Raw genomic sequence first — 11,744 nt, forward strand, 5'->3', positions numbered from 1 at the left:
AAGATATTTATTCATCATCCCTCCCTTTTACCATAAGTCTAGCCTATCTCCTTTTTCAGCAATAAATGCCCAGGGTGAAATCCTTTACCACTAATCTTAGATAGCCTGTAAAGTATCAGATCCAGCTACAGTGTTGACATCATTCCCAGTCTAATCTAATCAAGTTAGACTCCCCATTGTCCCATAAACACAAAACTGAATATCCCATCTTCCTCCCAATCCTGCTCCTTCTGACTTCCCTGCTGCTATCCATTGTACCAATCACTCTCCTAAGTCACCTTAGCTCAAATCTTTAGTCATTATGACATAGGGAAAAGTGCGGACAAAGGTAAGGAGGCAAGAAAGTCTAAGATATGTGTGAATTTACCTGGAATGTAAAAATATATGTAAAGGAGAAATAAGACTGAGGATTTAACTAGTTTTAGGAGGGCTTTGAATACCAGGCAAAGGAAGGGTTTTGAGCGATATGGTGTGATGTATGTATAAAGCAGAATGTTCTGATAGACTTAGGCAGGATGAACTGGATAGAGTTAGAATAGCAATAGGAAGACCTATTTGACCCTAAGATAAAAATTCAGGTAGTTGATAATTAATTAAAGAGCTATACTAGGATGGTTCTAATTATCAACTACATATTTTATTACATTAAGATCCAATATTGGGACCCTGTACCAGTGTAGTAGGAAAAAACTAAGTAGCACAATGGATAGAGTGCTGAACCTAGAGTCAGGAGGACTTGGGTTCAAATTTGATCTCAGACACTTACTAGCTATGTGATTCTAAGGCATTTAACTTATGAATTAACTTTTCTTATTGTACAGGAGAAGGAAATGGCAAATCACTCCAATATCTTTGACAAGAAAGCCCCATGGACAATGTGGCCCATGGGATCACCAAGAGTCAGACATAGTTTAACAATAATAACAATTAAGGTAGTAGCAGAAGAAATAAAAAAGAAGTGATTAATGCCAACGGTGAATTCAATATTGATTGAACACAGGAGGTAAAAGAGAGATAAAGGTCAAAAACAGTCCCAAGCTTTCAAAAACATGGAAGACTTGGTAAATGGCAATGTCATAGACAAAAATAGTCAAGTCACAAGGAGGAACAAATTTACATTGTAAGAAAAAGAAATCACAACTAGGACTTTCATACTTCATGGACTTGGACTATACCATATACTTCTGTGCATTCCTTACTATGTATAACAAAACTCCAGACTCAACCAAAGAGTTGAAAGGAATTTAGAAGATATTTGACACAATCTGAACCTGGATCTGGCTCCAAAGCCTTTCTCTGACTTATTTGTGTCCATAGGCAAGCTATTTCAATTCTCTGAGGTAAATTATATTTAGTAAGGTCATCCAATCTTCCTCACAGGTTTGTCGTGAGGCAAGTACTATGAAGGAAAAGCCAGACTTGAACAGAGTGAGAGAATTTCAGAGCTAAGGGTTGGGATTAGGAAAGACACAGAAGATAGAAAACAGAGCATATTACATGAATGATAAGGAGAAGCCTAAGTATCTATTACTTTTGGTGGTCAGTCTGGCAAAAGCCTTCTCAGAATGTTTTTAAATGCATAAAGTAAAATACAGAGGATTACAAAGGAAATCAATTATATTGAAATACAATTATGAAAAAAAATTTTAATAAGTTCATAAATCCCCAAGTTAAAAAAAAATCCTGTTCTAGAATTCTAGGTATAGCTATTCTTTCTTTCTTTCTTTCCTTGTTTCTTTCTTTTCTTTCTTCTCTTTCTCTCTTTCTCTCTCTCTCTCTCTCTCTCTTCTCTCTCTCTCTCTCTCTCTCTCTCTCTTTCAATATAGCTAATGTAGAAGTATGTTTTGCAAAGCTACACATTTTGAATTGATATCCTATTGCCAACCTTTTCAATTGATGAGAAGGGGCTAAAGGAAGGAAACAAATGGACATTTTTTAAATTCCCAAATTTTTCAATTAAAAAAATAAATGTTAAAAATAAACTATAATTATTAAAAAAAAGAATAAGAATGCTAAGTATATGAAGGAGAGACTGACAAAATCTCTTGTGATAACTTCATGAACAAGATGGAAAGATAAGGGCTGGTTAATAGCACGTCTGAGTGGATTGGTGGACTTGAAATCAGGGAAAACTAGGGTTTATGTCCTATATCTCTCAAATGCTACCTGAGTGGTCTCAGACAAGTCATTTTGGTTTCCTCATTAAAGCATTTTCTCAATTAAGGGATTATACTCTGTAACCTATAAGATTACTTCAAACTCTAAATCTATTAACCATTGGACTAGTGAGGATCAATGTAAACCTGGAAGAGAGGTCTCTAGTCAAGTGCTGCAGGATCCCATTCTAGTTCTTAATCTATTCAAAAGTGTTTTATCATTACTTGGTTGAAAGTAGAATTTAGATGCATTAAAATTTACAGATAACACAAAGATAATAAGGAAAGCTAACATATTTGGAAAGTGTATGTCCATTGGCTACCCTTTTTATCCCTAAACACTTCTTTCTCTGGCCATCATTCTCATATATGTGTTTTTTACCACTACTAGATTGTATAACTTTTAATTTGTATCCCCAGTCCTTTGCATAGTGCATGCCACATAAGTGCTTTTTAAATGATTTATTCCTTCAAAAGGACAGTAATCTAGTAGAAGGGGTTGACTCTAATAAGAAAAAATTTAGTAGAGATAAATTAAAGTTCTTCATTTTGTTTTAAAAAATAATAATTACCCAAATACAGGATAGTTTAAAAATAGTCTATTTGAGAAAAAAGAGGAAAAAAAAACACCTGGAGATTTTCACAGGAACATAGGATTTTAAGGTAAAAGAGTCCTTAAAGATCAACTAACCTACTTCCCTCCCCCATTTTAGAAAAGAAAATTGAGATCTAAAGGACCTGATGTGATTTACCCAGCAATACATAAATAGTAAGTAAGCGGGCAAACTGACCTTCAAATACAGGTCTTCTAACACCAACTTTGGTATACTTCCACTATATGGGACAGCCTACAACTACAAGCAGATTTCAAGCCAGAAGTGAGTCCAAAGTATTATATTATAGTGCAAAAAAGTTATGAGCACAAGCTGTATTTATATAAACAAAAGGGGAAGGAATGTAAAGACAAGTTATAATCCAATCACATTCTATTATAGTCAGACCATACCTAGCAGAAGGACAAGGATTTCATGTTTAAGAAACATTATGAATCAAATAAGGCACAAAAGCTGGAGAGGACAGGAAACATTCAAAGAATAGAGAGTGGACTCTAACATATATCCTAGACTTTGGGTCCGTGAATTTCAAAATTCAAGGAAAGAATATGAACAAAATTTCAATATAGGATCTGACTTTACATACTAAAAATTAATCTTTAGGATTCATCAAACACCCCAGTTCATTCCAGGCTTTAAGAGTTCTTGATATTATTCTTATAAGATTGTGTAATTTGTTTTGTAATCACCCTCAAAAGTCTTCCTCATCCCCAGCCTAATGTTCTATTTACTGTGCCACCTTCTCCTTAGCTATCATAAATTCTAAGGTGCAGGCTCACTTGCTCTCCAGGTAGCATCTACTTCTACTTTTGCAATCATTTTTTCTTTTTCAGTTAGAATGAGAAAAGAGTATCCAGATCCTTGTGTTGCTTCCTCTATCTCTGAAGAATCATTTTTAGCAAGTCAAGAAATTTTAAGATGCTCACATCAGAGAGAGACCTAACGCCAGATTTGTAGATGATTAAATTTTTTCATCACTACAGTGTCTACCTTCTAAACCAATGCTATGATTTTCTTTCAGAATTTAACATTCATAGTCCTTTTTTTGGCAAAGTAGTCCAAGGTATATACCCAGCACAAATTTTCTCCACTGCTTTCTCCTTTATTCTTCACCTAAGTACTTTCCATAGTACTTCTGTTTCCTTTTTATTTATTACTTCTATCCAGGAATTCTTGATATACAATACTCATCCACTGGTCCTTTTATTCAATTTGAATAAAGTATACCTGACCATGAAAATTGACAATAATATGTCACTTCACAAATTTCAGTGATACTTATAAGAGTATTTGTTTTTAAATTTTTAATGTTGATTTTTGTTTTTTATGGGAATGATCTCCCAATAAGCGACTCCAACATACACACACACACACATCCTTCTTTTATTATAAAGAAAAATGGGCAAAATTAACTGACCTAAGAACTATGTTTGAAAACATGAAACATTTTAAGCCTGTAATCCATCACCTCTCAATCAAAATAAATAAATAAATAAAGTATGGTTTATCATTAGTCCTCTGGAATGAACATTAGTCATGAATTTAATTCTAATGTATTCTGCTTTATTTTAGTATTAGTTTTTAAATTTTATCTTACTGTACCCATTGTCTATGAAGTTTAGGTATCTATGTCTTACTTTACTTTTTACCAGTTATAATAAACTCCTTTTCATAGTCTGACACAAGGAAAAAGCACTAAAAATAATCCTTAAACATCTTCCCTAACAAAAAAATATTGGCAAACTATAATTCTATCACATTTTATATAATGAAAACAATATAAGTGGTCTGAGTTTCTTCCTCCTATAAAGGAAAAGCAATCATAACGGGAGTAGAAACATCAGTATTAAGTCAAAGAGGTATCTAAAACCATAAGAGCAGGCACTGAAATCAGCCTTAGAAATAATTTGCTCAATCTTTTCATCATACAAAAGAGGCATCAGGGCACAGATAGGAGAGGGAAGTTGCTTGTATTATCCAAATAGTAAATAGCAGAAGTGGAATACAAACTCATACCTTTGATTCTGATTTCCACTTACTTTTAGATATTCAAATATGACAAGGCAAGAAAATACATAGACATATATAAATATACTGTTGTTTGTTGCTCTTGCTTCTAAGCCTCTCCTGTGTATGGGAGTTTAAGTCTTGTAACTAGTGGGGGCTTAGGTTGTGCAATTGTAAGCTTGAAGGAAACTTTTTTAGGTTTAATTGTTTTCTTTTAATTTATTTGGGTGATGAGAGCATGATAAATGTACAAGAATATAACTACATAAAGATTTTTTTAGAACATGAAATGGAAACATTTAGAGTTAAGGTTGGTATAGTGGAAAGAGCTCAGGTTTGGAAACCAAAGACTTATTTTTAAATCTCAGCTCTGTTACAACCTATGCCTTCAACCTTGGACAAACAAATCACTTCCCTCTCTATACCTTATTTTCCTTATCTGTAAATTAAGTCATACTAAAGGGATAAGACTAAATGATATCCAAGGTTCCTTCTGTCTTGAATTCCTAGATAATCCCTAGATAATTTTAATTTGGGATGATCAAAGATGGTTCTACAAAAGAAGAAGGCCTTGAAAGATAGGGAGAATGCCAACAAGAAGAAACAGAGAGGAAGCATATTCCATTTTTAAAGGGAACCATTATTTTATTCATCTTACAATTAGTAATTTCTTGTTCAACAGGTGAGAATTGGTGAGGTTTTTTTTTAAGTTTTATTCTAAGAACTATGTTAGAAACATGTTTTTAAACAGCAAGACATCCAACAATAATTACTTTGCAAGAATGCAAACTGCATTCTTGGACTCCTCACACTATACCTGTCTTCCCAGATGCTGTGCTCCAGAAGGTGTGAGCCAGTGATGCACCCTCTCCATTAACACTTGTATGAAATGAGAATGCTGTGAGAAATGAAAATTAACTGACACTCTTAAAATAAGGGTGCCAAGTTTAAAACTTTTGGTCGTTCCCTTTTAAAGCCCTCTGTTTATCTGTATACAGTCATATTACTGTCTCTATTGATTCCTCTACCTCATTACATTATTGCTCCCTTTTCTATATATGTTCTCTTTCATCAGATTCACTTCAATCTAATGGCATTGCTGTCAGGATAGTATTGCTAAAGATAATTCCTTAATCATTCTAATCATATTACTTTCCTGATCAAATCCATCAATGGCTCCTATTGTCTTGTAAAAAAAAATAAATAAATACTGACTCAAGCTCCACATCATTTGCCTCCAAACTACCTTTCCTGCTTTATCTCATGCTAGAGGCATTCTCCCCTTCCTCCCCAGGCTACCACGTTATTTCCTGCCATCTCCATTCCATGAACAAAGGTGAGTTCTTTTCCTTCCCCTAATTCCAATTTCCATCATTCTCCTTATGTGTTACCTTTCTCCAGTAGAAATTTAAGCTCCTTGAAAGCAGGGACCATTTTGTTTGCTTGTATCCCCAGGATTTATCATAATGCCTGGTATATTTTGTCTTTCAGTCATGTCTAACTCTTTGTTACACTATTTAGAGTTTTCTTGGCAGATACTGATTTGCCATTTCATTCTCCAGATTATTTTACAGATGAAAAAACTAGGCAAACAGAGTTCCTGGGATATAGTAAGAGCTTAATAAATATTTTTATGTATTTGCACAATAGTTCTCCATTATATCCATATACCATATTTTGGTTACTCATTCTCCAATTCATGAACACCTTCTTTGACTCCAATTTCTTTCCCATGACAAAACTAGCTGTTATAATAATAAAATAACAAACTTGTTCTCTCTGTAATCCTTCCCTTCATTCACTTCAAATTGCATCAGATATAAACTACAGCATTCCCCATTTTCATTCCCATGCCTTTGCTCACATATTTCTTATGCCTGAAAGAGACTACCTCAAATTCCATCTAAGAAAAATCCAACTTTGAGTCCTAACTCTCCTAAGAAGTTTGCCCTACTTTGCTTAAATGCGAATGATATCTCTAAAGTTTCTGAAAATTATTTATATGGATTCTGCCCTTGCACTTATTACATAATTTTTATTATAGGTTTGGGGATTTGGGGGAAGTGGGATTTGCATGTCTTATCTCCTCTTCTATAGTATGATCTTACTGAGGACAAGGATTGCTAAATTTCATTTTTCTGTCTCCTCACCTCCTCACCTAGCACAGTGTCTTCTATATAATAGCTACTTAATGGATGCTTATTGAACTGAATTCTATCATTCCTAATTCTGGACTCTGTCTTCTCTGAATGAAACAATCATACTTTCAATATTTAAGATTCCCTTTACTTTTTCCTAATGTCTTCCACTAATGTTACCATTCTCCCTTCATTTACTCTTCCTACATACGATACAAGCTCCTCAAGAGCAGGAATTACTTCATTTTTATCTTGGTATTCCCAGATCCTGTATTTGTGGCACACAAAAAGCACTTAATAAATGCTTGTCAGTTGGTTAATTTCATCTTTAGGCTTAAATTTTAGGGGTGGGGGACAATGGTATTTTTATACATGCATTATCTCATTTGATCCTCATAACAACTACAGAAGGTGGATAAGAATAACAATTAACATTTTTTAAATGAGGAAACTGCTTTTCAGAGAAGTTACATTCATACAGATAAACAAAATTAGAGACAAGATCACATTTACTAGCTATGTTTCTCTGCAAATACCCAAAGATAAGAGGTGTAGTATCTTCAGTGAAGAGCCTATAAGAATCTATGGGTGGACCATAGAGGATGTTAAGGAAGAGTAATATGTAAGAAAACTGGAAATATAGGAAGTGTGCAGGCAGTGTAGAGCTTTAACTGCCAAAAAGAAAAGTTTATATTTGATTCTAGAAGTATTGATTAAGGAAAAGGGGGCACAGTTGAACCAACAAATTAGGAAAATTACTTTGGCAAATGTTTGAAGGTTAGATTAGAATGGAGAGATATTTTAAAAAGACCAATTAGGAGTCTATTTCAGTAGGTCAAGGGAGCCAGAACAAGAGTAGGAATTACATGAATAGACAGGGATATTGGTTATCTTCATAAAAACAAAAGAAATAAAATCTGGTAAGAAAAAAATGATTGATTTGAAAAAAATCCTTAGAACATAAATTCCAAATACTAGGATATAATTTTAAATTCTAAAAAGAGTAAAAACAATCAGAAATTAGTATACAGAAAAGAAAGGTTATCTAGAACAAGGAAGGAAAAAAAACTTTTTTGAGAGAATTGAGTCATTTTTCTAGAAATTCAGATGAATATGGAAGTCCCCAACTTGGAGTCTGTTAAGGTCACGTAATTCCATAGTTCTTTTTATCTTAAAAGCAGATAGATGATTTGCACTTGTCTCTTGTGGTTAATGATATCATGAGATGATGAGGGAGTTAGTGATGTTCCTACGCAAAGGGGAAAACATATGATAAGTCTGACTTTCTAAAAATTGCCTAAACTCCACCCATTCAACACACATTACCACTCCCTGCTCCCCCCTCCCCCGAAAAAAAAAGACAAAAGTAGGGACTTTTTTTTTTTAGAAGTTTAGGCACACAATATTGGAACGAGATGGCAAAAGGTCAAGATGAACCAAGGACGTGTATAAGTTTCATTATTAACCCAACCCTACCTCCACCCTCCCCTTTTGCTGGAAACCAAAACACCACAGCCCTAGGACCAGAAAGTGAAACCCATGATGAGTGGAATGAAGTAATTAGCACTTATTCTAGACAAGTTTCACCAAGATGCTGAATGAAAGTGCTGAAAGTTAGACACTCAAACAGGAACTCCAGGCTCCTCCAACTAGGCTACTTAAGCATTGCCAGTGACATAATAGTCAGTGAGGCAATCAAAAAAGTATTTACTAAGTGCTTATTATGGACAACTAGGTCATGCAGTGGAGTCAGGAAGGTTCATTTCCCCGAGTTTAAATCTGGTTGGCCTCTAACACTTCCTAGCTGTATGAGCCTGGACAAGTCACTTAACTCCTTTTCCCTCAGTTTCCTCATGTATAAAATGAGCTGGAGAAATAAATGACAAACTTTTCTAGTATCTTTGCCAAGAAAACTCCAAATGGAGCCAGAAAGAATCAGACATAACTGAAATGACTGAACAACAACCAGAGCTTACTCTGCCCCAGGTACTGTACTAAGTGCTAGAGATACAAAGAAAGGCAGAAATATAATCTGTGACCTACGGAAGCTCCCATATGCTAATAGTAGAGAAAACATGTAATAAATGCTAGAGATACAAAGGCAGAAATATAATCTGTGACCTACGGAAGCTCCCATATGCTAATAGTAGAGAATGCATGTAATAAATGCTAGAGATACAAAGGCAGAAATATAATCTGTGACCTACGGAAGCTCCCATATGCTAATAGTAGAGAATGCATGTAATAAATGCTAGAGATACAAAGGCAGAAATATAATCTGTGACCTACGGAAGCTCCCATATGCTAATAGTAGAGAAAGCATGTAATAAATGCTAGAGATACAAAGGCAGAAATATAATCTGTGACCTACGGAAGCTCCCATATGCTAATAGTAGAGAATGCATGTAATAAATGCTAGAGATACAAAGGCAGAAATATAATCTGTGACCTACGGAAGCTCCCATATGCTAATAGTAGAGAAAACATGTAATAAATGCTAGAGATACAAAGGCAGAAATATAATCTGTGACCTACAGAACTCCCATATGCTAATGGTAGAGAATGCATGTAATAAATGCTAGAGATACAAAGGCAGAAATATAATCTGTGACCTAAGGAAGCTCCTATACACCAATAGTAGAGAAAACATGCAAATAATGATTTACAGACAAAACATATTCAGTGTAAACAAACAGTAATCTCAGAAGAGAAATAAAGGGGATTGGAAAAAGCCTTTTACAAGAGGTGAAACTTTAAATGTCATGAAAAGGTGCAGGAACACCAAAATGTGGAGCTAAAGAAATTTGTAAGCATTCTAAACCTAGAAGATAATCAATTAAAAAAAAAAAAGTCCTGAGTAGAGGAATGGAGGATTATGTGAGAGATACAGCATCATCATCATCATGATAAAACACTTTAAGATGTGCAAAGTTCCATATAAATATTATTTCATTTGATATAACAATTCTGGTAGGTAGATGGTATTATCATTCCCATTTTACAGATAAAGAAACTGAGGCAGGCAGCAGTTAAGTGACTTTCTCTGGGTCACATGGTTACTAAGTGACCAGGATTAGATCTAAACTCACATCTTCCTGACAGGAGATCCGCATGCTATCCATTATACCATTGAGGTGCTTCTAATTGGGCCATGTAACAGAAAATATAATTTAAATTGATGACTTGCTAATAGTGTGTATATATTTCAATGTGTTCAACATGTCTCTAAGTTTTCTAAAATTTCCATAGTAGTTGTATTTTTGGATCTGGTGGTATTTGTAAAAAATACTTGTTAAGACCATACTTGGAACTGAAACTGCCTGCATGGAAACATTTTTTTTTTCTATTGTAAAGTGGAAATGCCATGAGAGAAAACACTGTTGCATCAGGTCCAGTCGTATTTCCACTGAAAACACTCTGCCTCCTGGGCCTATTTGCAATGTTTACATTAGAAATTAATACCACAGGAATGCAAAAGTCCTCTTCCTCTTTCTCCTCCACTACCTCACCCTCCACCCTTTTATTAAGAGAGTAGGAGTAAACTGGCAGAGACCCAACAATGACAACGGGAATTGCTTTCCTCTTCGTTATGGCAAAGTGTGAAAGATGTTGTTTTCTCCTCCCCAAGCACACACACAGCCCTTTACTTAGAACGCTCAAGCTCAAAACTGTGGCAAAGACTGCCGACGTGCTTTATTTGCTCGCTCCTGCCCAACTGGCTAAAAGAAGGCTTTGCTAATTTATAAGCCAGCCTGGGTCTCAGCTGCATCGTTTTCAGCTCTGATCAGAGGAGAAACCCATGTCATTGAAACATCATATGTGTGCCTGGGCCTGTGACAACAGTGGCTGGAAAGCCCAAAGAGAGGCACCCAAGGAGATGGGGAGCAGGACTGGTGCCAGGAACCCAGCTGTGCCCTCAAACAGGAGGAAGGGATCATGGGAAGGGAGGGTGGCGGGGAATAGTTTGGCATCAGGGGAGAAAGTCGAGTGCAGGTGGGTACCTGGAGAGCTGGGGGGAGAGTGCACCTGGTGCCAAAGGACGGCCTGAGAGAGAGAAAAATGGGGACCGTCGGTTGACTTAAGAGCAGTTTTTTGACCTTAGAAAAGTAGGTGAATAGAAGGAAAGATTCAGGCAATCTCTTTTTTTTTTAACAACATTTATATAAAGCTCACATAACCATTAAGTTTGTAAGAGAGAATTTGAATTCAGGTGTTGGCCATTTATTAACATTTCGATGAACACCATTGGGCTAAGTTCCCTCAAATTCTCTGCTGACCCTATATACTTGGCACTAGGGAAAGCTTCTGCCATTTTTTGTGGGTACCAGCCTACTGTGCTGCAGCCTGTAGTAGGATAGCAGAAACATAACAGCATGAAACTAAATCACAGTTACCAAGAAGGGGAAGCAAAATAAACAAAGGCAGAAGTATAGTAGCTGGGAAAACAGAGACAATGGGCATGGAGGGCTGAAGGTCCTGGAGGACCAAGAACAGGCAAAACTTTCTTCAAATGCCACTCAAGACTCATCTCCTCCATTAAATCTTTGTGATAACTCTAACTTATAATGATCTTCTCCCTTCTAATCTTCTCCAAGCAATTTGTCATTAAATTTAAAATTATGTATAATTTGTACAATTTTTTGCATTGTTATAAGTTTCTAATTTTATTTTTCTCTTTCATTTTGTAAGCCTCATCTTTCCCACTATATTCTATATACTTTAAGGACAAAGACATCATATGTATATTTTCACATCCCTATATGCACGTGTGTATGTATCTATATGCATATATACCCATAATCATATGTGTGTATAGATATAGATATAGA

Source organism: Antechinus flavipes, chromosome 2 (genome assembly GCF_016432865.1).
Source record: "Antechinus flavipes isolate AdamAnt ecotype Samford, QLD, Australia chromosome 2, AdamAnt_v2, whole genome shotgun sequence".
In the NCBI taxonomy this organism is placed as follows: Eukaryota; Metazoa; Chordata; class Mammalia; order Dasyuromorphia; family Dasyuridae; genus Antechinus; species Antechinus flavipes.